At 44.3% G+C, this 24,912-nt stretch overlaps 1 long non-coding RNA gene across 1 annotated transcript; it reads right to left on the bottom strand.

Annotated features, from left to right (window-relative positions):
• Positions 1-1,175: 1,175 nt before the first annotated feature.
• On the bottom strand, positions 1,176-24,847 carry LOC106997408 (uncharacterized). Its single transcript, XR_013415306.1, has 10 exons — positions 24,448-24,847; positions 20,391-20,501; positions 19,187-19,318; positions 15,661-15,876; positions 14,601-14,777; positions 12,434-12,496; positions 10,063-12,202; positions 8,713-8,771; positions 7,102-7,589; positions 1,176-1,357 (listed from the first exon to the last, which is right to left on the bottom strand). It is a non-coding gene; the product is annotated as an uncharacterized LOC106997408 (long non-coding RNA).
• Positions 24,848-24,912: the final 65 nt, after the last annotated feature.

Raw genomic sequence — 24,912 nt, 5'->3', positions numbered from 1 at the left:
TCGGCCTCCCAAAGTGCTGGGATTACAGGCTTGAGCCACCGCGCCCGGCCTGGACATTTTTTTAAAATAATACAGACAGTTACTCATTATACTGCCTCCTCCAACTCCTGGCCTCAAGCAATCCTCCCACCTCAGCCTCCCAAAGTGCTGGAATTATAGGCTGACAGCCACCATGCCTGAAAGCTTGGCAATTTACATCAAGGGTAATAAGAATGCTCATACCCTGTCACTCACAGTAATCTCACTTCCGGAAATATCATCTTTGGATATAATTCAACCTAAACGAAAGGTGATATGCACAAACACAGTGAAAATCTGGGAGTAATTTTTTTCTCATTTTTTAAAAAATATGGAATGCTTCACAAATTTGCATGTCATTCTTTCACAGAGGCCTATTGTTCCAACTTAAGTACATGTGCCACTGAAGCAAGCATGAGTAATTTAAGATAGAGTGGTTAAGTGAAATAAGGAAGAGATATGGGGAATTTAAAAAATCTGTGGTACTTATAGGCACCTAGTAACAGCTCAGCAAATTATTATTTTTATGGTAATTTCACTCAATTAAAAATTGTCATTAAAAATTACCATTGTCATGGAACATAATGTATCCTACACTATAATTGTAAAAACAGATACAATTTGTCCCTTGGTATATGGGGGAATTAGTTCCAGCTACCCCATTTCTGTGTATACCAAAATCCAGGCGTACTCAAGTTTTTGAAGTCAGTCCTGTGGAATCCAAATATTTAAAAAATGGGAAAATTAGTGAGGTGCGGTGACAAGCACCTGTAGTCCCAGCTACCTGTGAGGTTGAGGCAGGAGGACTGCTTGAACCCAGGAGGTTGAGGCTGCAGTGAGCCATAATTGCACTACTGCAGTCCAGTCTGGGCAACAGAGTGAGACAGAAGGTTCACTTTTTAATAGAATTTTTCTGTTCACTTGAAGATATGGTCAGGACTGCGGCATAGGAAAATTTTTCATAAAATAACTATCTAATCCAATTAATGCTGGAGTTGGGGACAGAAAACGTTTTGGTGACTATTTATTCCTTCACTTGCCGTTACATAAACTATTGCCAGTAGGCATTTACCAACCAGAAGTGTCATCTCAGAGCTACTCACAATGAAAGGTGACGTCTGGGGCTCAGGTGTGTTGAGGTCCCCATGCCTGGGCTATGGGTGCTGAGTGGGACTTACTTGTCCATCCATTTTCTCTATTCCAGCACTGGGAAACTTGGGTTTATCCATCTTGATAAGAGGTCATTGAAATACCACTTGGCAAGAACCACAAATGGAAGAAAGGCCATGAAACCACAGGACAGTACTTGTTCTCAAGGGAATCTTTAGCTTAAGTGGCTCTGTAAAAGAGAAAGTATATTGTTGAAAAATAATTGCAGGTCAGGTGAGGTGGCTCATACCTATAATGCCAGCCACTGGGAGACAAAGGCAGGAGGATCCCGTGAGGCCAGGAGTTCAAGACCAGCCTGGGCAACACAGTGAAACCTCATCTCTACAAAAAATTACGAAATGAGCTGGGTGTGGTAACACATTCCTATACTCCATGCTACTCTGGAGGCTGAAATAGGAGGAACCCTTGAGCCCAGGAAGTAGAAGCTGCAGTGAGCTCTGATCTCACCACAGAACTCCAGCCTGGGTGACAGAGTGAGACCCTGTCTCAACACACACACACACACACACACACACACACACACACACACACACACACACACACACACACACACACACACACACACACACACACACACACACACACACACACCCTCATCTCAGTCTGTCCAGCCTTGACTAATCAAAAGGGTCTTCTGGTTACAGAAGAAGTATGCTCTTTTATAGGACAGGGAGAGACCAGCAAGCTTGTTCACAGCCTTTTCCTCATCCTCTGCTTAGTTTCCAAGAACCCTCACAGTGAAAACAGAGTCCCTGGGAAAACAACCTAAATCTTTAGGTTACCAGGGGAGAAATATGCCTCCTTTGTCAATTAATAAATGGAACACCTGCCTTAAAATCCAGGGAGTTCTGCTAGAATGAATCACTCCCTAAGACCTTGACCTATGCAGGGAACACGAAAAACTGGAGTTTAACCAGGCGCGGTGGCTCACGCCTGTAATCTCAGCACTTTGGAAGGCCGAGGCGGATGGATCATCTGAGGTCAAACCTGGCCAACGTGGTGAAACCCCGCCTCTACTAAAACTACAAAAATTAGCTGGGCATGGTGGTGGACGCCTGTAATCCCAGCTACTTCAGAGGCTGAGGCAGGAAAATCGCTTGAACCCAGAAGGCGGAGGTTGCAATTACTTCTAGAAGAATTTCCATTAGCCCTTTGAAATCCTTCAACATTCATTAAGGTCAAAGAGTTGTCATCTAATTTAATCTGATGGGCATGTGACCAGAGTCTTTCTAGGGAATAGAGACTCCCAAACTGTTCAGCTGGGAAGTGAGGAGATAATGTATTACTCAAAATCAAAGGGAAATGAAAAGAGGCCAACCTAGAGCGTCATTATTCTTTCTTGGCAGGGAATGGATTCCAGAGTCATTCTGTGACCTTTACGTTCTGTGACCTCCTTATTAGCATCTAAAAGCTTCCAGTGTAGGATGCAGCCAGGTAGGTTCTCTTCTAATGTAATAAAATCTGCTTCAGCAAAGCTTATGCAGAGCCATCTCCAGACTCCAGAAATAATAGGCTATAAATTACAGGATCTCCCATTTGATATAATGAAGTATAAGCATGCTCCTGAATGACTCCTCTACATATTACTCTGGGTGACTTGAAGTGAATTTGATACAAGTACTGGAGCGAGCGCAAAGCAGAGCTACATCTAGGATTAATGTGCTTGGGCCCAGCTCCTCACTACTCACCTATGAGTACAGTTCCAGAACCTAAGTAGAGGGTGGGGGAACAAGGCTCCTGGCTTTTTTCCCTAATGCCTGCCATCTCTTTCAGATTTCTTATTTCTTTGCAAAGAAACTAAACAGGCACGACTAAAAAAACTAAACGATTAAACCCTACACAGAGAATCTCCAAAAATTCACAAAATATCATTCAAGACTGTTAGAAAGACAGCCTTGAGGATAACCTGATGTACCAGTGATCTACAATATTTGGGATCATTCCAAATTCCCGTTAAGGATCTGCCTATATCAACACAGGGACAAAGGACCAACCATTCAAATAGGCCCTGCTGCCAAAATGCCATCTCTTCATATTGTTCCATTTAACAAAACTGCAGCCTGTCATCTATCCTTAAGTCCCTTGGCCAATGGTACAGAGCCAGAGTATGCTACTCCCTAGCAGGAAATCAACAGGATGACCTACTAAACACCATTCAGAAGATGCTAAGGCCCATGAATTGCAACAGGAAAGAAAAGACAGATAATTAGTCAGACAGGTACATGCTGGGCCAAAAATGCACTACAACCCCCACCCAATTCTGCCTAATCCTAGCTGGACTGACACCAACCTGATGAGACAGGCCTGTAAGATCTCAAACTAAAACAGAAACTCCTGAACTGGGTTCTTGAGAACCCAGGAAGCAGCAGTAAACCATTAAAGAACAATTAAGGTCTGGAGGTGAGGGGGGAGTTTCAGATAAATGAAATGCTGGTAGAACACAGGGCCCAAAGGAGCAAAAGTTAACCTAAGCCCAGGTAGAACCTTGTTTACTAGAGTACTAGGCACGGGGTGTGGCAACTATTCTAACCAAAGAGGCTCCACTGGGGTTGGGTTAGCAATCCAAGGTATGGCATGCATAGGGCTGGTGGAATTCAGGGGGACTGAAACAAAAGCTTCAGAACCAGAAAGACTATATCTGGGGACAGAGCACAAAACTCTCAAGAGATGAATCTTTGTAAGAGTGAGGCAGAACTATATAGCAGTTTCAGGAGATCTGCTGGTGCCCAGCAAGAGCTCCAAATGGGTTATATGCAGGGACGCAGGCTGTAGTCTCAGAAGAGGAGGTTCACAAAAGTCATTCAGTCCAAGACCCCAAACTGTGTTCTCTAATAACAGGAATTAAGGCCCCCTAGAGAAATGGCTGACTCCATGTATGGTACAGTATATTGATCCTGGAACATCTTTTTTGCCAGAAAGCAAGGAAGTCATCAAAGTCCAACAGCATCACATCAAAAAGACAGGAGAGTCAACTTGAAGAGATATTAACCTCGATGAGACAATGTAAGCATCCAAAACAATAAAGACAACAATGGCCTGAAATACATCAAATGCAAACAATAATCTATGAGTTCATGATGGTATTCAGAAAAAAAAGCTATTAGTCACTAAAGGGAAGGTTACTAGGTCACTAACTTACTACTCTGAAAAGTGACTTAAAATGAGAGGTAGTGTGGAGCTATTTATTCAGTTTTTCCCTTACAAACATAAATTTTTAGGGAGATTAAAGTAGATGAAACAAATCTGGAAAAATGGAGGTAACTGCTTAATCGGAGGGTTGGGTACGTGGAGGTTCATCCTATTTCTTTTGTGTATGTTTGAACCCCCTACAAAAAAAGCACAAGACAGAATGTGAGCCAAGCAGCTTGGGGTTCAGGCAAGGCTTCTGCCTACAAGAGACACTAGGATATGAGGGGTAGTTTTAGCCCTGATGGGCTGAGCCAACTGGAGGTACATAGGGAGGTGCTAAATTGCAGAGGTATCATGTTGCCCAGCACTTGATCGAATCCTAGATGCTAGGACTGCTTGGTAGCATGCTTCCTAGGTGGTGGATCTGAGGCTACCTACAGAACTTCCTTTGTAGTCATAATTGGCTCAGAAACTACAAAAGGGCTTGCTCTTGAAAATGGAGTTGGTCTTTGTCCATTTCATGCTGCTATAAAAGAATGCCACAGACTGCATAATTTATGAGAAGGAAAAAAGGAAGGAAGGAAGGGAGGGAGGGAGGGAGGGAGGGAGGGAGGGAGGGAGGGAAGGGAAGGGAAGGGAAGGAAGGGAGGGAAGGAGGGAAAAAGGGAAGGCGGGAAGGAGGAAGGGGAGGAAGGGAAGGAAGGGAAGGGAAGGAAGAGAAGGAAGGGAAAGAGGGAAAGAGGGAAGGAGGAAGGGAAGGAAGGTGGGAGGCGGAGAGAGAGGAAGGGAGGGGAAGGGAAGAGAACGGAAAAACAGGGAAGGGAAGGGAAGGGAAGCGAAGGGAACGGAAAGGAATGGAATGGAACAGAACAGAACGGAACGGAACAGAAAGGAAAGGAAAGGAAAAGGTGAAAGGAAGAAACTATTTCTTGTAGTTCTGGATGCTATGAAATCCAAGGTTGAGGGGCCTGCATCTAGTAGGGATCTTCTTGCTGCATCATCCCACGACAGAAGGCAGAAGGACAAGAGAGTGCAAGACAGCAAGAGGGCAAAAGGGGCTGAACTCTCTTTTATAATAAGACCACTCTGTGATTACTTATCTATTACCATAATAACAACATTAACTCATTCATGAAGGCTCTCTTATTAGGCCCCACATCCCAACTGTTGCATTGAGGATTGAGTTTCCAGCACATAAACTTTGGGGGACACACTTAAACCACAGCAGAGCACTTATGTAATTTCAACCACGAGGAGCTGGGAAAATCAAAGGCATGAGAAAGACAGCAAAGGCTAGGAGAGAAATACGCACAAGTTAAGGAAAAAAGTCACAGTGAATCCTGTAGTGCAGGCTACTTTATCAAAAGCACCTAAAAAAGATCTCATTAACTGCCCCAACTCACCTCCACCCACATCTAAAGGGCCACACACAGCACCACCAAAGGCAGCACAATGAGAACAGCATTCTCCTCAACAGATGAGCTGTGAGTATCCATACACCTAACTCAATAGCTCCAGAACAGCCCTAAAACAGCTCCTCCCTAACCACCACTCAAGTCACCAGCTGGGAAACTATCCAGAAAACTCAAATCCTGACACACCACTACCAAACAAATTAAACGGCAAAGAACAACCCATTTAAACAGCAATGCTAGTTGCTGGGAAAAAAAAGGAACAATGAGTAGAGGAAAAGCAGACCTCTTGGGGTCCACCAAGACCCAGTCTCTCAGCTTCAGCACTTTCAAATGCAGAATCCTCTGGGGCCTGTGGACCTCCACGAGGCATGTTGTCCTCAAAGATAAATAAGCAGGCAAGCCGGCTAGAAAATTGCTAAGGGTATTATTCTTCAAAGAATCTTTTTAGGGTCAAAGAGGAATGTGTCTTACAGGCTATGTGTATTCCCCACAGATTCTGAGGATGATGTCAGTATCCCTTTCCAGATGTGTTAAACAATTTGCGGTCGCTTGTATTCCTGCCACTGAGTACCAGTGCTTTGCTAATTTGAACTGATTCCAGCTCACACTGACCCCGGCTCCCTGGATCTGGTTGCCATTAGCCAAGACTGTCATCCATACTGTACCCTTTCAAAGAGTCCTAAAAACAGCTCTTCGCCTACTCTTCCAAGACAAGTAAAAATGTCTGCCAAAGAAATGGGGAAAAAAGATTGAGAGAGAGAAAACAATTAACATACTAACAAGAGAGCAAAAAGCGAAGGGGGAGGAGAAACTAGGAAAATCATACATGGGCTCACACCTTTTCCAAAGCTGGGCCAATATTCTTTTGCTTGTGTCTGAATAAGTCACCAATTTTAAACTGCTAATGAAAAAAAAAAAAGAGAATGAAAGAAGCAGGCCCAGGCCGGGCACGGTGCTAGGATTAAAGTGCCGTAATCCTAGCACTTTGGGAGGATGAGGCGGGTGGATCACCCAAGGTCAGGAGTTCGAGACCAGCCTGGTCAACCTGGTGAAACACCAGCTCTACTAAAAATACAAAAAGTTAGCTGGGCATTGTGGCGCATGCCTGTAAACCCAGCTACTCAGGAGGCCGGGCAGGAGAACAGCTTGAACCCAGAAGGCAGAGAATGTGATGACCTGAGATCACACCATTGCCCTCAAGCCAGGGTAATGAGAGCAAAACTCGGTCTCAAAAGAAAAAAAAAAGCCATAAAATAACTCAGATTTCATTAAATACAACCCTAGTGGTGAATGACTACTGGTCAACAATAAAAAAGATGGATTACTCAGAACAGAGATTAAGAGTCCAGTAAGAATCCAGGAATCTTACCCTTAAATAATGAAAGAAATCCTTTCCTTGGAAAGTAATATCCTCTCAGGCCAGGAACTCCACTAGTAGACAGCCTTCTTAAAAAAAACATTTCTGGCCGGGCATGGGTTCACGCCTCTAATCCCAGCACTTTGGGAGGCTGAGGCAGGAAGATTACCTGAGGTCAGGAGTTCAAGACCGGCCTGGCCAACATGGCGAAACCCCATCTCCACTAAAAATACAAAAATTAGCCTGGCATGGTGCTGGGCACCTATAATCCCAGCAACTCGGGAGGCTAAGGCAGAAGAATCACTTGAACCCAGGAGGCAGAGGTTACAGTGAGCCAAGGTCGCGTCATTGCACTCCAGCTTGGGCGACAAGAGTGAAAACTCTGTCTCCAAAAAAAAAATAAATTCCTTTGGGAAGAACTTCTACATAAAAATCTTCAACATGAGACTGGAAAAAACAGTATGGGATCATCCCCGGACCGTTGGCTTTTACAGTTGGAGCTGTAAGAACAAAAAGAAAAAAGGATGTCATTTAAACACAATATGTAGAAAAGAATAATTATTAAATCTGTATTGGTCTTTAACTTTTATACTTTGATCTTTAATTATGTTATTGTAATTGAGTCCAAAGAAAAATAGTATGAGTAAAATAAAAAGAACACCATAAATGCTAATATTCTGTTTATCAAAGTCTGCAGTGAAATATCCCATTAAATCCAAGTGCAGTGACTCACACCCATAATCCCAGAACTTTGGGAGGCTGAGACGGGTGAATCTCCTGAGGTCAGGAGTTCGAGGCCAGCCTGGTCAACATGGTGAAACCCCAACGCTACTACAAATACAAAAATTAGGCAGGCGTGGTGGCAGGGGCCTGTAATCCCAGCTACTCAGGAGACTAAGGCAGGGAGAATTGCTTGGACTCAGGAGGTGAGCTTGCCATGAACTGAGATCACACCACTGCACTCTAGCATGGGCGACAGAACAAAACTCCATCTTAAAAAAAAAAAACCACACACACACACACACACAAAACAGCTAGCACATGACATTTGCTATGGGGAGACTAGGGATATGATCTTGCTGCAATCCTTCCATTTTAATAATTGCAAACAGTGTGATTCCATTCTGTTTTGTCCCCACTCCACTCCAGAGCCAAAACAAGAAAATCAATTATATTTCTATTTCTTTAAAAACATATCTAACTAAATCATCTAATTAAAAGATAATATGCACGGCTCCATACTAGTAATAAAAACTTCTTATGTCCTGAGTATCATGGACATTTGATGAATGCTTGTTCAGTTGACTGGTGTAGACTTCAATAATAACCTGTTCGATGCATTACGCCACATTAATCTTGCATCTCAAAAGTAGGACAAATATTGTTTTTTCAGTTTTGTCTACCCAAAATGTAGTATTTACACGTATTTAAAAATGGGTTAATAAAAAGAAAATGAGTTTGTTCTAGAGAGTATGAGAATTTTGAAAACATGAATTCTCCTGTCCTGGCACATAATTAATACTTAGAGGCATATTATTTCATGTGAAAGCTACCATTAAAAGAAATTAATGTTAAACGTTACTTCACATAATCTTCTAACCTGACTAAAGACTGAAGACCTACCTCACAAAGCTGATTTATCAAGTTGTAAATCTTCACCTGTTGAATTCATAAGTTCATCTCTGAAAGATAAGAATAATTCACTAGGCAATATTCAGCAAAGTAATATCCACTAGTACATATTTAACATTTCATCACCAAGGGTGGGTGTGAAAAGAAAAGACAGACTGGGCACAGTGGCTCACACCTGTAATCCCAGCACTTTGGGAGGCCGAGGTAGGCAGATCTTGAGGTCAGGAGTTCGAGACCAGCCTGACCAACATGGTCAAACCCCGTCTCTACTAAAAATACAAAAATTTGCCAAGCGTGGTGGCAGATGCCTGTAATCCTAGATACTCAGGAGGCTGAGGCAGGAGAATTGCCTGAACCCAGGAGGCAGAGATTGCAGGGAGCCAACATCATGCCACTGAACTCTAAGCCTAAGTGAAAGATCAAGTCTCCATCTCAGGAGGGAAAAAAATAATTAATTACTTAATTAAGAAAAGAAAAGACAATCGGGATGCTTGAGCACAACTAAATCTTCTTTTGAGGTTTCTATACAGTAACCAAACAAAATAATAATTGCAAATGGTCTCATCAGGTACTTCGTGGAGGACGTGTCCTCACAAGTAAACTGGTAACTTTGCAACCCACAGGTCTTTGAAACATATTACAATAATCTTAAATGGGATCCTTTAATATCACATTGCATTCAAGACTATCTTTCTCTACACATCTATAAAAATCATTTATTCCCACATAGGCTTTAAAATCTCAGGCTTAAAAACAAGACATGGATACTATTTTCTTTAGCAAAAGTAGCAGAAAACTGTGAAAGAAAATGTCAATTGCGTGCCAGTCAGGTGAGGGCAGTCTTCACATTTTAAAAGCTAACACCGGCATGACTTACTCAATGTTGGACCCAGATAAATTAAAAAGTAGAAGATAAAAATACCTAAAATAGGCCAGGTGCAGTGGCTCAAGCCTGTAATCCCAGCACTTTGGGAGGCTGAGATCACCCGAGGTCGGGAGTTCAAGACCAGTCTGACAAACATAGACAAACCCCAACTCTACTAAAAATACAAAATTAGACAGGCATAGTGGCACATGCCTGTAATCCCAGCTCCTCGGGAGGCTGAGGCAGGAGAATCGCTTGAACCCAGGAGGCAGACATTGCATGGAATCGAGATCGCACCACTGCATTCCAGCCTGGGCAAGGACAGCAAAACTCCATCTCAAAAAAAAAAAAAAAACCATAAAATAACTCAAACTTAATTAAATATAACCCTGGTGGTGAATAAATATTTGTCAACAATAAAAAAATTTATTACTCAGAACAGAGAGGAGAGTCCAATAAGAATCCAAGAGTCTTACCTTTTAATAAAAAAATGAATCCATTCCTTTGACAGCAATATCCTCTCCAGGCCAAGAATTCCATTAGTAGACAGTCTTCTTAAAAAAAATTTCTGGCAGGGCATGGTGGTTCACATCTGTAATCCCAGCACTTTGGGAGGCTGACGCAGGAGGATCATCTGAGGTCAGGAGTTCAAGACCAGCCTGGCCAACATGCTGAAACCCCGCCTCTACTAAAATTACAAAAATCAGGCTGGCATGATGGTGGGCGCCTGTAATCCCACCTACTCGGGAGGCTGAGGTAGGAGAATCACACGAACCCAAGAGGCAGAGGTTGCAGTGAGCCAAGATAACGCCATTGAACTCCAGCCTGAGCAAGAAGAATGAAAACCCCATCCCCCACCACACAAAAAGAGTTCCTTTGGAACGGCCTTCTACATAAAGATCTTCAACATGACACTGGAAAAAAGGGTATGGGATCATCACTGGACCTTTGCTTTTACAGCTTGAGTTATAACGACAAAAAGAAAAAGGGATATCATTTAAACACAATATGTAGAATAGAATAACTATTAAATTTGTATTGGTCTTTAACTTTTATACTTTTATCTTTACTTCTGTTAATATAATTGAGTCTAAAGAAAAATAGCAATAAAATAAAAATATTATTGTTCAAAACATTGAACAATACTCTTTTCAATGCATTACGCCACATAAATCTTGCATCTCAAAAGTAGGACACATACTGTTCTTCCAGTTCTGTCTACCCGTAAATGCAATATTTACATGTATTCGTAATGGGTTAATAAAAAGAAAATGAGTTCATTGTTCTAGAGAGTATGATAACTTTGACAACATGAATTCTCTTGTCCTGGCACATAATTAATGCTTAGAGGCATATTATTTCATGTGGAGGGTACCATTAAAAGAATTCAATGTTAAACCTTAAATAATGACTGAAATAAAAACAACAGCAAAAATGCTAATATTCTGTTTATCAAAGTCTGTAGTGAAATATCCCATTAAAGCCGGTTGTAGTGACTCACACCCGTAATCCCAGCAGTTTGAGAGGCCAAGGTGGGTGAATCACCTGAGATCAGGAGTTCGAGACCAGCCTGGCCAATAGTGAAAACCCATCTCTAGTAAAAATACAAAAAGTAGCCAGACATTGGGGAGGGCGCCTGTAATCCCAGCTACTCAGGAGGCTGAAGAAGGAGAATCGCTTGAGGCGGAGGCTGCAGTGAGCCAAGATCACGGAATTGCACGCCAGCCCAGGCAACAAGAGCTAAACTCTATCTCAAAACAAAACAAAACAGACAAACAAAAAACAGTAAGAGAAAACTGGAGCTAAGTCCTACTCATTGTATTTACTTTCCTAAAATAAAACAACATTATTAAAAAAATTATGGCCAAGCCCAGTGGCTCATGCCTATAATCCCAGCGCTTTGTGAGGCCAATGTGAATAAATCACATGAGGTCAGGAGTTCAAGACCAGCCTGGTCAACACGGTGAAACCTCAACTCTACTACAATTACAAAAATTAGGAAGGCATGTGGCAGGTGCCTGTAATCCCAGCTACTTGGGAGGCTGAGGCAGGTAGAATTGCTTAAACCCAGAAGGTAGAACTTGCCATGAGCTGAGATCACACTACTGCACTGCAAGGGCAACAAAACAAAACTCCATCTAAAAAAAAAAAAAAAAAAAAAAGAACTGCTAGCAGGTGCAATTATTCACAATATGTAGAAATTATTCTTTTCCACATACTGTGTTTAAATGATATCCATTTTTCTAATTGTTCTTATAGCTCAACCTGTAAAAGCCAAAGGTCCAGGGAGATGGGATATGATCTCACTGGTTAGCCTTCCATTTTAGTAAATCTAAACAGTGTCATTCCATTCTGTTTCGTCCCCACTCCAGAGCCAAAACAAGAAAATCAATTATACTTCTATTTCTTTAAAAACATATCAACTAAATCTAATTAAAAGATAATATGCATGGCTCCACACCCTAAAAGAAAACCTTCTGTCCTACGTATCATGGACATTTGACGAATGCTTGTTCAGTTGACCGGTGTAGACTTCAATAATAATCTGTTCAATGCATTACGCCAGATAAATCTTGCATCTCAAAAGTAGGACAAATACTGTTCTTCCAGTTCTGTCTACCCGTAAATGCAATATTTACATGTATTTCTAATGGGTTAATAAAAAGAAAATGAGTTCACTGTTCTAGAGAGTATGAGAATTTTGACAACATGAATTCTCTTGTCCTGGCACATAATTAATACTTAGAGGCATATTATTTCATGTGGAGGGTACCATTAAAAGAATTCAATGTTAAACCTTAAATAATTATTTCACATAATCTTCTAATCTGACTTAAGATTGAAGACCTACCTCCTGAAGCTGTTTAATCAAGTTGTAAATCTTCACCTGTTGAATTCATAAGTTCATTTCTGAAAGGTAAGAATACTTAATATTCACTAGGCAACATTAAGCAAAATAATATCCACTAGTACTTATTTAACATTTCATCACCAAGGGTGGTTTTGATAAGAAAAGACAGGCTGGACACGGCGGCTGATGCCTTTAATCCCAGCACTTTGGAAGGCTGAGGCAGGCAGATCACGAGGTCAGGAGTTCGAGGCCAGCCTGGCCAACATGGTGAAATCCTGTCTCTACTAAAAATACAAACATTAACCACGCATGGTGGCAGGCACCTGTAAGCCCAGCTACTCAGGAGGCTGAGACAGGAGAATTGCCTGAACCCAGGAGGCAGATGTTGCAGAAACAACAATCACACCACAGCATTCCAGCCTGGGTGAAAGAGCAAGATTCTGTCTCAATCAATCAATCAATAAAAATGTAAGGAAGAAGCATTTACTGTGCATGTATATGCCTGGTATTATATGAAGCACTTTAGTGTCTTATCAAATCTTCAGGATAGATCTTCAGTTCTCATGACCACAAAAGAGGACACTAAAGCTCAGACAGGAGAAGAGACATGGCCAGCCTGTGCCCCCAGAGCCTACAGTCTTACCACCAGGTGAGACCGTTACACTGCTTCCAGGTATCACATGTTGTGAGATTTTTACTTTAAAATGAACCAAAAAAAAACAAACGCAAAAAAGGCATAAGCTATTAAAAAGTGGGAGAAACACTAAGAGAACCTTAAGCACATAACTAAAAATATTATGGAAATGTTACTGAATTCACTAGCAAATTTAATTCTAGATTTTCATTGAGGAGTACGTTATATTATTCATGATGAAGAAAAAAATGTTCACTTTAAGTATATTAACATAAATACCATCAATATGGTTTATCATGTTTAAACGTTCACTTAAAGCAATTCAGTTAAAATTCTGCATCTCATACAATTTTATAGTTTGCTAGTAGGTTACAAGTAGTCATCCAAATAAAAACAGTAAAACACATGATGTTTTCCACTGGTTATTGCTCTTTTTAGGTAAGCACTTTGGTTATTGCTCTTTTTAGGTAAGCACTTGATATATACCAACAGACAGAGGATAATAACAAATTGCTAATTTCTTTCATCATTATATAAAGGTGGCTTCAGGATAGAATAGTATAAGTGCAATGATGAATTTGAAATCTAATGTCAACTCAGTGATGCAGCAAGATAAAGGTAGAGACAATAGGGGCACCTTGGTGAGTACTGAATTTTTATTTATTTATTTATTTATTTGGAGATGGAGTTTTGCTCCTTTAGCCCAAGCTAGAGTGCAATGGTGCAATCTCGGCTCACCACAACCTCTGCCTCACGGGTTCAAGCGATCCTCCTGCCTCAGCCTCCCGAGTAGCTGGGATTACAGACATGTGCCACCACGCCCATATAATTTTGTATTTTTAGTAGAGATGGGGTTTCTCCATGTTGGTCAGGCTGGTCTTGAACTCCCGATCTCAAGTATCTGCCTGTCTCGACCTCCCAAAATGCTGGGATTACAGGTGTGAGCCACCACACCTGGATGAATACCAAATTTAATGAAGCAGACTAAGAGAAACAATTCATTTAAAAAAATAACATTTGGCCAGGCACGGTGGCTCACACCTGTAATCCCAGCACTTTGGGAGGCTGAGGCAGGTGGATCAGGAGGTCAGGAGTTCAAGACCAGCCTGGCCAAGATCATGATACCATCTCTATTAAAAATACAAAAATCAGCCAGGCGTGGTGGCTGGCGCCTGTAATCCCAGCTGCTCAGGAGGCTGAGGCAGAGAACTGCTTGAACCCGGGAGGCAGAGGTTGCAGTGAGCAGAGATCACACCACTGCACTCCAGCCTGGGCGACAGAGTGAGGCTCTGTCTCAAAAAATAATAATAATAATAATAATTCAATGAAATCCCTAAGATGAAAGGCTTTGCAATAAATATGTAAATAAATTCCCAATCTCCATGCTGAAAGTTTAAAAGAAATGCTAATAATTAAAGAAACACAACTTTTCCTTAGCTTTGCAGCAATTTAGAAACAGAGAATGTTTCCAATATTTAGACACTACAAAGCACCTGACAAGGAGAAACATGTAAGGAGGCATGACTCACCAGCAGCCCTGGGCCTGTCCATGGTACCCCCATGATGAAGAGTAACTCCACTGTGTAAATGCTCATGAACACAGGATTACAGGAATTTTCCAGTTTAGACATACCATGTTTTCTTTCAGACAATTCTTCAACTTGCTTATGTAGATCAGCAATATGATTATTCCATTTCTCTGAAAACTGAGCAAAAGCTGATTCTCAATAATACGTCCCTATGTCAGAGCAGCACTAACATGTAAGAACTTATTTCATATATTTTACATTCTAACAGTCCACATCATTTTACTGCTTTCAAAAAATTTTTTCCCTTTTTTGGTGGTTCTTAGAATTGGTTTAATGAGAGACTATTAGAGAAGTTGAAAAGCAGGAGGGCAGAAAAGTTCAATCAAATTAAACACGGTAACAGGGAGGCCACAAAGAGGAGGTCTCCAGGGGTCTTTTAGCAAACTTCCTAAAACATGTCTCAACTGTGTGGAAATAAGTCTTTACAGCAGCCGGGTGTGGTGGTGCAGGCCTGTAATCCTAGCACTTCGGCAGCAGAGGCAGGCAGATGGCTTTGAGCTCAGGGTAACATAGCCAAAACCCCCCTCCCCACCCCCACCCATCTCTACCAAAAATACAAAACAGCCAGGCATGGTGGTGGGCGCCTATAGTCCCATCTACTCAGGAGGCTGAGGCAGGAGAATCACTTGAACCCAGGAAGCAGACGTTGCAGTGAGCCGAGACCATGCCACTGCCAGCCTGGACGACAGAGCAACACTCCACCTCAAAAAAGAAAAAACAAAAACAAAAACAAGGTTAAAAGGGACCCCAGACCTTAAAGGTACAAGTTTAAGAGGGACCCCTAAGCAAAAAATGCCAACCCTTTTTCTCTCAATCTTTGCAACACCAGGAGGGTGTAACAGTTTTGCAGCCTAGCTGTAGCAGGCTGATGCCCCCAAGATGCCCATATCCTAATCCCGGGAACTGGTGAACATGACCTTGTATGGCAAAAGGGGCTTTGCAGATATAATGAAGTTAAGGGTCTTTGGCTGGCTTGTACTGGCGGGGTTAATGTACTCACCCGGATCCTTATAAGAGCAGAGAAGGTGATGGAGAGGGTGGGAGGTGTAGTGACGGAAGCAGGAAACTCCAGTCATTCAGGACGTGCAGCACAAGCTGAGAAATGCAGGCCGCCTCCAGGGCCAGGAGACAGAATCTCCTGCAGAGCCTCGGAAGGCAACAACCCTGCTCCCACCTTGCTTCAGTGGGACTTACTTTAGAATTCTGGTCTTCAGAACTGTAAGGGAATACATTCGTGTTGTTTTAAGTCACTGTGTGGTAATTTGCTGCAGCAGCCACGGGAAACTAGTATTGTAGTGAAGCCTCAAAACCCATCTGAAGGGGCTGGGCTCGGTGGCTCATGTCTGTAATCCCAACACTTTGGGAGGCTGAGGAGGGCAGATCACTTGAGGTCAGCAGTTCGAGACCAGCCTGGCCAACGTGGTGAAATGCTGTCTCTACAAAAAATACAAAAATTAGCCGGGAATGGTGGCACATACCTGTAATCTCAGCTACTCAGGAGGCTGAGACATGAGAATTGTTTGCACCCGGGGTTGGGGGGTGGAGGCTGCAATGAGCTGAGATTGCACCACTGCACTCCAGCCTGGGTGACAGACCAAGGCTCCATCTCGAAAACAAAAACAAAACAAAACAAAAAACCCACCTGAAGAAGTTTCCAGTTCTGCCAGGAGTCCCCCACCCAACCCTCAGAAGCAGACATTCCATTGCTGTGGGCCATGGACAGGCAAAACGAAGCACCTCCTCCTGGCAGAGGCCTACCCAGGAGAAACCCAAGGGAAGGCACTGCCGGGCCAGGCTCTCTGCCAAAGCCATATTATGGTGTTTTTTGTTTTTGTTTTTGTTTGAGACACAGTTTCACTCTGTCTCCCAGACTGGAGTGCAGTGGCACAATTTCGGCTCACTTCGACCTCTGCCTCCCCAGTTTAAGCAATTCTCCTGCCTCAGCCTCTTGAGAAGCTGGGATTACAGGAACATAGTACGCCTAGCTAATTTTTGTATTTTTAGTAGAGATGGGGTTTTGCCATGTTGCCCAGGCTAGACTTGAACGCCTTACCTCAAGTGATCCACCTGTCTCAGCCTCCCAAACTGCTGGGATTACAGGAGTGAGCCACCGCACCCAGCACTCACCAAGGCAGGCTTTTTCCAGGGGATCAGTCCTGGTCTGGTCTGGCTCTGCCCACTCTCCCTCTCATCTAGCTGGAATCCTTAGCTCCTTCTCAGTAGAGGAGTGTGGACCCCAACCCCAGCTTGGTATGGTTCAGATCTGCGTTTCACTCATGGAACCTGGCTGCTCCCCAGGCCCTGGAGAAAAACAGGGTCTCTCTGCAGGTATGATACAGGATGGGCCTGTCCCCAGGACCCTGTGAGAGGGAAGCCCAATGTCCCACCAGATTGGCAGAGCTGGGAAAGAGAAAGTTTTATGATAGCCCTAAGGAAAAAAAGAGGCAGCAGAGGAAGCAGGACAGCACTCACATGGAACCCATGTCACTGCCTGAGTGAGGTGAGGGAGGAGTGCACCCCAGTGACATGAGGGGGAAGAGAGGCGCGGTTCCAGGGCAGCTTTCCCCCTCATTTTCTGCCATGTTACTCTGATCCCCTCCAGGTGAGCCTGCCCACTTTGTGCCCAGAAGCCTGTAGAAAAACACAGCTCCAAATGGTTATGGCCCCAGGAGGGGCACAGCAGGGAGGAGACCTGGACAGAGGACAGGCAGGGGAGGAGGGAGTGGGCCTCAAACTCCTGGAGGGAGCCCTTCTCATGGGTCCTCCTTTTTGGCTTCTCCTTCTTTACCCTGGGCTGATCACCCAGGGAAGAACTGAAGCAAGGTTTCTCACCCTCAGGTCCAAGGGGTTCAACTACCGGGCCCTTAGGGAAGTGTGAGCCCCCTGAAAGGATGCAAGGTTTTTTTTTTGGAGATGGAGTTTCGCTCTTGTCACCAAGGCTGGAGTGCAGTGGTACAATCTCACCTCACTGCAACCTCTGCCTCCCGGGTTCAAGTGAATCTCCTGCCTTAGCCTCCAGAGTAGGCTGTAAGGTGTAAGGCCACCAGTAAGGTGGCTGCCACCACGCCTAATTTTTTGCATTTTTAGTAGAGATGGGGTTTCACCATGTTGGGCATGCTGGTCTCGAACTCCTGACCTCAGGTGATCCGACTGGCTCGGCCTCCCAAAGTTCTGGGATCACAGGCGTGAGCCACTACGCTTGGCCACAATGCAAGGTTTTGCATGGAGAGCATGTACATGCCTTTCTGGAAAACAGTCCACAGCTTATTCTCAGCAGGCTCCACAGTCAGAAAAGGTTAGAACTCTTGCTACAGAGCTGTGGGAGCACCTAGGTGAGGGGCCTGCCAAGGGCATTCTGGGGACTACCTGGGCACCCCTGAGCCCACTGTCCCCTAGGCAGGCTGCACTGCTTGGTATTTGCAGAGCTGAGGGGGTGGGGCACGTGGGGACTGTGAAATTGCCCTGAGATGACCCACAGTCCTCAGCTGGGAAGTGAGGGGTGCATCTCCTGCAGCATCCTCCATCCCTGGACCATGGGGCCAGGAGAACTGATCCTTTCAGCAAGTCAAAAGCCTATTACTGACTTCTTCCCTGGCCATGTAGACAGTGAACCAGGGTAGTCATATCAAGTAAATGCCTTGGTCTCTGTCACCGAGGTGACCAGTAGGCATTCCCAGGTGCAGTGAAGGTCCTGACACCAAGATATGCACCTGGCCACCTGAGGAAAGAGAAAGGACTATCCAAGGGGATGGGGCTGAGCTGGGTGTGGAGTGGTCCTTGTGGGTCTTGGTGAATGGGAGGGGGAGCAGCATGATCCAGACCTTGAGGCAGAAGGACAACCAGGAGACAGCCTGGAAAATGTGCTGGACCCACAAGGGCTCAAGGCTGGCCAGAGAGGGAGGTGGGATAGGCTGGAAAGTCCTGAGGTCTGAAGATTGGCCCTGGCAGAAAGAAGCCAGGTAAGGTGGGGTGTTACCTGCACCCTGGGGGCCAAGTGCAGGCCAGATCAGGCCAATTACCGGGCCCTTAGGGAGATGTGAGCCCCTTGAAATGGTGGAAGGTTTTTTTTTTTTTTTTTTTTTTTTTTGAGACGGAGTTTTGCTCTTGTCGCACAGGCTGCCACCTTTGCCCAGAGCAGGCACCAACATTTCTGGCTCTGGGTGTGACCTCAGAATGGGGAAAAGCCCCAACCCCCACCAGGACCACCTGCCGCCTAGACTACTTCAGATGCTGAACCCAAGCCAGGGGCAGGAAGCTAGAATGACACCTAGGTTAATCCCGATAAAGTCCCTGGCTCCCCCCAGCTATGGGGCTGAAGGGGAATTACAGCCCAAACCCCAGATGCTGACTCTCCAACACTAAGCCCTCAGTGCCCACAGGGAGATAGAATCAGCACACTATCCAGATGGGGAAATGGGCTCCGAGAAGTGCAAGAGCCTTGCCCAATGCCCCAGACCAGGGCTCCAGACCCACAGGGTTCTTTTGTCACTGTGTCCAGAGGGCAGCAGCTGCTCTGAGGTACCCACCTGAGCCTGGCAGCTTTCTCCAACTTCGGAAGCCCAGGAGCATGGCCCAGGTCCACAGATGCACCTGGCATGAGGTGCGCCCAGAGGGACAGAGGCAGATGAGTTTCGTCTCCTCCACTGGATTGTGAGGGCCTAGAAGGAGACAAGGGTCTGCTTGAGAAGGCACTGAATAGTGAGCAACTTGGGGCGGTTTCCCTCTGGATGGATCTGCAGTGCCTGGATGGAACCTGGCTCAGACAGAGCTCAGTTCTGCAGGTCCCTGAGGCATGGAGAGTTCACAGCTATCAAGTGTATGAGTCTGGATTCAAAGCCAACAAACAGCATGACTCGAAAGTCCCTGCCCTACCTGGATCACTCACCTCTTGGGAGTCACCCTTGCAGGCTCATCAGATACCCAGGCCAGCAGCACAGCCGGCCAGGACCAAGGAAACTTTGGGAGCCTCAGAGTACCCCCAGGTATTCCAACCTAAACCTGGCACCCCTGCCTCTCACCACCCTTCTTCTTGCTTTAACCTCACCCCCTACACAGAGCCTGGGCCACCTAACGTGGCATCAAACAGATGCCTCAATAAATCAGAGTCTAATTTTCGTGGAGAAAAAAAAAAACTTCACAGATATACATGCAAATTCAAAATATATCCTAAAGTACATATAAATTCAATATATATCCAATCATTGTGACTATGACAGTAGAATATTAAAATACTATTTTCAAAATGTATACAAGCTTAATGTTCTATTTATTCAAACTATTCAAAATACAAATCATCAACATAATTTGCCACTATCATCTCATTCAGTCCCTTCACAGGACACATGATTCACTGGGAGTTAATAAATTAGCAGCTGGCAGGCAGTGACACATAGAAAAAATGAAAACCAAGAGGTGAAATAGTTCTGAAATAAAAAGGGTTTTAAAGCTAAGAGAAATCATTGAATTACTAAGTCATTAGCACTAATTTTGAGCCAACTAACTAATTAATACGAGATGACACAGTGTCCTATGTTTTGGCAAATACAAACTATGTTTAAACAATGTCTGTAATGTGACTTTCAAAATGCTCCTGGCTTTACAAAGATGTGATTAAAATGTAGTAATACATGCTAAAACATTTCCCCCTGCAGAGAATGTTGTAACTTTCATCAGTCACACTGAGAGTCCAGAAGATGAAGGAAAAGGTAGTGGATTTCACTGAGAACTTACCAGAGTTGAACTCCCTCACTCTCTGTTGCCCAGCATTGGCAGGTTACGGGACTGGTGGCTGTGGTGTCTCAATGGTCTTTGGTCTCTTAGAAGGTGGAGAATCATCATCATCTTGAAAAAGAACATATGCTCATTACTGAAGGAACTTTCTTAGGTTACAGCCACCTCTGGGTCAATTCCCAACATTCAAAATCTGAGCAGGGCTTTAAAGCTATTTTGAGTATTAATAATTATTTCTGTATTGCGAACTTCAGCATACTTTTTTCTAGTTATATTTGAAATGTTATTCTTTTGGGATGTGCGCAAGTGAATACTGCTTTTTCTTCTGTCTTGCTTCATTACTTTTTAGTTTGCTTCATTTGAATCATCATAAGTCTCCTCTTCTCCTCAAATAGCTTTCAACTTGCTGCCAAGAACAATAATCTATTTTAAGGCTTTTGAGAAAAAACTTCCAATGAAGACAGCCACCTAAAGTTACACAAATATAGAAGAAACGGGGTAAAATAAAACTTAGATTGGAAAAAAATATTTAAGATTGTACAAAATTCAAGCACACATAAACAAGGGAAGCTGGGTAATTGTATGTTCAAATACTTTTAACAAGTGCAAAATGTGGAGGCTTAAAGAAATAGGGCTGGCCAGGCATGGTGGTTCACGCCTATAATTCCAACACTTTGGGAGGCCGAGGCAGGCTGATTACTTGAGGTCAGGAATTCGAGACCAGCCTTGCCAACATGGTGAAACCCCATCTCTACCAAAAATACAAAAATTAGGCCAGGAGTGGTGGCTCACACCTGTGATGCCGGCACTTTGAGAGGCCAAGGCAGGTACATCACCTGAGGTCAGGAGTTTGAGACCAGCCTGACCAACATAGAGAAACCTTGTCTCTACTAAAAAATACATTACCTGGGCATGGTGACGCATGCCTGTAAACCCAGATACTTGGGAGGCTGAGGCAGGAGAATCGCTTGAACCCGAAAGGCAAAGGTTGCAGTGAGTCAAGATCGCACCATTGCACTCCAGCCTGGGCAACAAGAGTGAAACTCCGTCTCAAAAAAAAAAAAAAGAGAACAAAAATTAGCCAAGAGTGGTGGCACATGTAATCCCAGCTACTTGGGAGGCTGAGGCAGGAGAATTGCTTGAACCTGGGAGGCTGAAGTTGCGGTGAGCTGTGATCGCACCACTACGCTTCAGCCTGGGTAACAGAGTAAAACCCTGTCTCAAAAAAAAAAAGGAAGAAAGAGAGAAAGCAAGCAAGAAAGCAAGCAAGCTACATTATTTATGAAACAGATACTGTTGACTCGGTCACAAGAAAGTCTGTGTATAAATGAGCAGTGAGATATTCAAGCACAGCACACACACACTACTCAGGACAGCTATCCTGAGTTCCATGCTTACTTCCTTCTGGATACACCAGCAACTCAATCTGCTATGATCCTGCAATACATCTCTTGTTAAAATTAGAGACATCTGGGCCAGGCACAGTGGCTCATGCCTGTAATCCCAACACTTTGGGAGGCTGAGGCAGGTAGATTACCTGAGGTCAGGAGTTCGAGACCAGACTGGCCAACATGGTGAACTGCTGTCTCTATCAAAAATACAAAAATTAGCCTGGCCTGGTGGCATGTGCCTGTAATCCCAGCTACTCGGGATCCTGAGGGAGAAAAATCAGTTGAACCTGGGAGATGGAGGTAGCAGTGAGCCAAAATCGTGCCACTGCACTCCAGCCTGGGTGACAGAGCAAGACTGTCTCAAAAAAAAAAAAAAAAAAAGAAAGAAAGAAAAAAAATAAATTAGACATCTGGATCAAATCAGCTGCCTCTGTCATCGTCTAGTCCCGCAAAGTGTCAGGTAACGTCCTATTAAGATTGCTGCTCACATATCTATAAAATACTGAAAATATCATTTTAAAAAATCTTTTTTTTTTTATTTTGAGACGGGACTTTTGCTCTTGTTGCCCAGGCTGGAGTGCAACGGTGCGATCTCGGCTCACTGCAACCTCCACTTCCTGGGTTCAAGCAATTCTCCTGTCTCAGCTTCCCGAGTAGCTGGGATAGAAGGCATGCACCACCATGCCCGGCTAATTTTGTAGTTTTAGTAGAGACAGGGTTTCTCCACGTTGGTCAGGCTGGTCTTCAACTCCCGACCTCAGGTGATCCACCCACCTTGGCCTCCCAAAGTGCTGGGATTACAAGCGTGAGCCACCGCACCTGGCCAAGAAACCCTTATTTAAAAACAAGCCAGGTGTGGTGGCTTACGCCTATAATCCCAGCACTTTGGGAAGCAGAGGCCGGTGGATCACTTGACATCAGTAGTTTGAGACAAGCCTGGGCAACATGATGTAACCCCATCTCTACTAAGAATATATATATATATATAAAAAATTTAGCTGGGTGTGGTGGTGGGCACCTGTAATCCCAGCTTCTCAGGAGGCTGAGGCAGGAGAATCGCTTGACCCTGGGAGGTGGAGGTTGCAGTGAGCGGAGATCTTGCCACTGCACTCCAGCCTGGGAGACAACAGCAAAACTCCATCTCAAAAAAAAACAAAAACAGACCCAATTTCAAAACAAAAAGAAAAGCAAAACAAAACACAAATGTGGTACGGAAATAAAAATAATTACCGTGTTAAACACAGCTTCGTAGAAAATAAAAGACCACTCAAATACAATAAGCTGTCTTTTTAGACAGGTATAATTGTTATTCTTATTTTACAGCTTAAGAAACAGGCTCAGAGAATGTTATTTGATTGGACCATGTTGTATCTCTGGACAGTGCAGCTGAGATCAGACTTCATGTGTAACTCCACTAGCCTACCAGGGTGCCTCTCGCAAAGGTAAGAAATGTAAATTTGTCCTAATATACGAAGTTGCCACAGCAGCACTGGGTCAGTTCTACATACACTACTTCTGTGTTCATCAAGGGAAACCTTACAGGAAAGTGAAAATGTTTCTAGAAGGTGATTGGACACCAGCACATTTGCTTGTTGCCTTTGGGCTCTTCTTCTCAGGCCAACAGTAACCTGAAATTATTGACTGACTATTCCAGTCAACTGGAGAAAATGGTACCAAGGTCGCCAACATCAGACAAATTCACTTAAGGACCTATCTATGTACTTTGAAAGACAAAACTGCTTGTGAAGGATACTGTATTTCAGAAAAACAGAATCATATTAACAACTAATAACACTGTAAAATGCTGATGTGTTGAATGCTACTTTAGAAAAACATGTTCAAATCTAGGGGAAAAAATTGAAAACTACATATATAGCTAGCTAGCTAGTTAACTATCTAGAGACATGCTTTCATTCCTGGCCTCAAGTGGTCCTCCTGCCTCAGCCTCCTAAGTAGCCTGGGCCACAGGTGGACACAGTTACACCTGGGTTTTTTGTTTTGTAGAGACAGGGTTTCACTACATTGCCCAGGCTGGTGTCATACTTTGGAATCTCGCTGTGTTGCCTAGGCTGGGGTGCAGTGGTGCAATCTCGGCTCACTGTAACCTCCGCCTTCTGGGTTCAAGGAGTAGCTGGGACTACAGGCATGTGCCACCACACCCGGCTAATTTTTGTACTTTTTGTAGAGACTGAGTTTCACCATGGCCAGGTTGGTCTCAAACTCTTGACCTCAGGTGATCCACCCACCTCGGCCTCCCAAAGTGCTGGGATTACAGGCTTGAGCCACCGAGCCTGGCCAAGCACTTTCTTGTTATTAAACAGCCTAACCCAGGCGGGGCACAGTCCCTCACGCCTGTAATCCTGACGACTCTAATGGCCAAGGTGAGAAGACCGCTTGAACCCAGGAGCTCGAAACTGGCCTGGGCAACACAGCGAGACCCCCATCTCTACAAAAATTAGGCACGTGATCACCGCCCCCGGCCAATTTTTGTATCTTTTGTAGAGACGAGGTTTCTTCATGTTGCCTAGCCTGGTCTAGAACTCCTGAGCCCAAGCCATCCATCCTCCCGCCTCGGCCTCCCAAAGTACTGGGATGGCAGTTTTATTTGGCAGTCCCTCCCTGTTGCACACTTAGGTTTTTTTTTTACGTTTTTAGACAGGGTTTACCTCAGTCTCGCAGGCTGGAATGCTGTGGTGGGACCATAGCTCATTGGAGCCTTGAACCTTGGGGTTCAAGTAGCTGGGGGGCTGAGGTAGGACTACTGAGACAGGGTCGCGCCATGTTGCTAGACTGCTCGTGGCCTGAAGGGATCCTCCCGCCTTGGTCGCGCCTGGACATATTTTTGTATTTTTGACCGACATAAACACTGCGCTGGGTCAGAGTTTGTCAACTACCCTTCTCCAGCCAGCAACACACAGGACCTGGAGGGGAGGTCGCGGTTACCAGGCTCCACTCTCAGGAGAAAACTGCTCAGCTACTGACACTACCAACTCCGTGACACCGCCGAACACCCCAGCCTGTGACGTCGCCCCAAGGCCCATCCTTGTGACGTCACCGAAGGCGCGCGCTTGTGACGTATAACCGGCAGCTGAGCTGGCATTTTTGTGTCTGCAAGCTTCGGCCCGGCTGCC

Source organism: Macaca mulatta, chromosome 3 (assembly GCF_049350105.2).
Source record: "Macaca mulatta isolate MMU2019108-1 chromosome 3, T2T-MMU8v2.0, whole genome shotgun sequence".
Lineage (NCBI taxonomy): Eukaryota > Metazoa > Chordata > Mammalia > Primates > Cercopithecidae > Macaca > Macaca mulatta.
The sequence above is the reverse complement of the archived record's forward strand: the minus strand, read 5'-3'. Positions and strand labels throughout refer to the sequence as shown.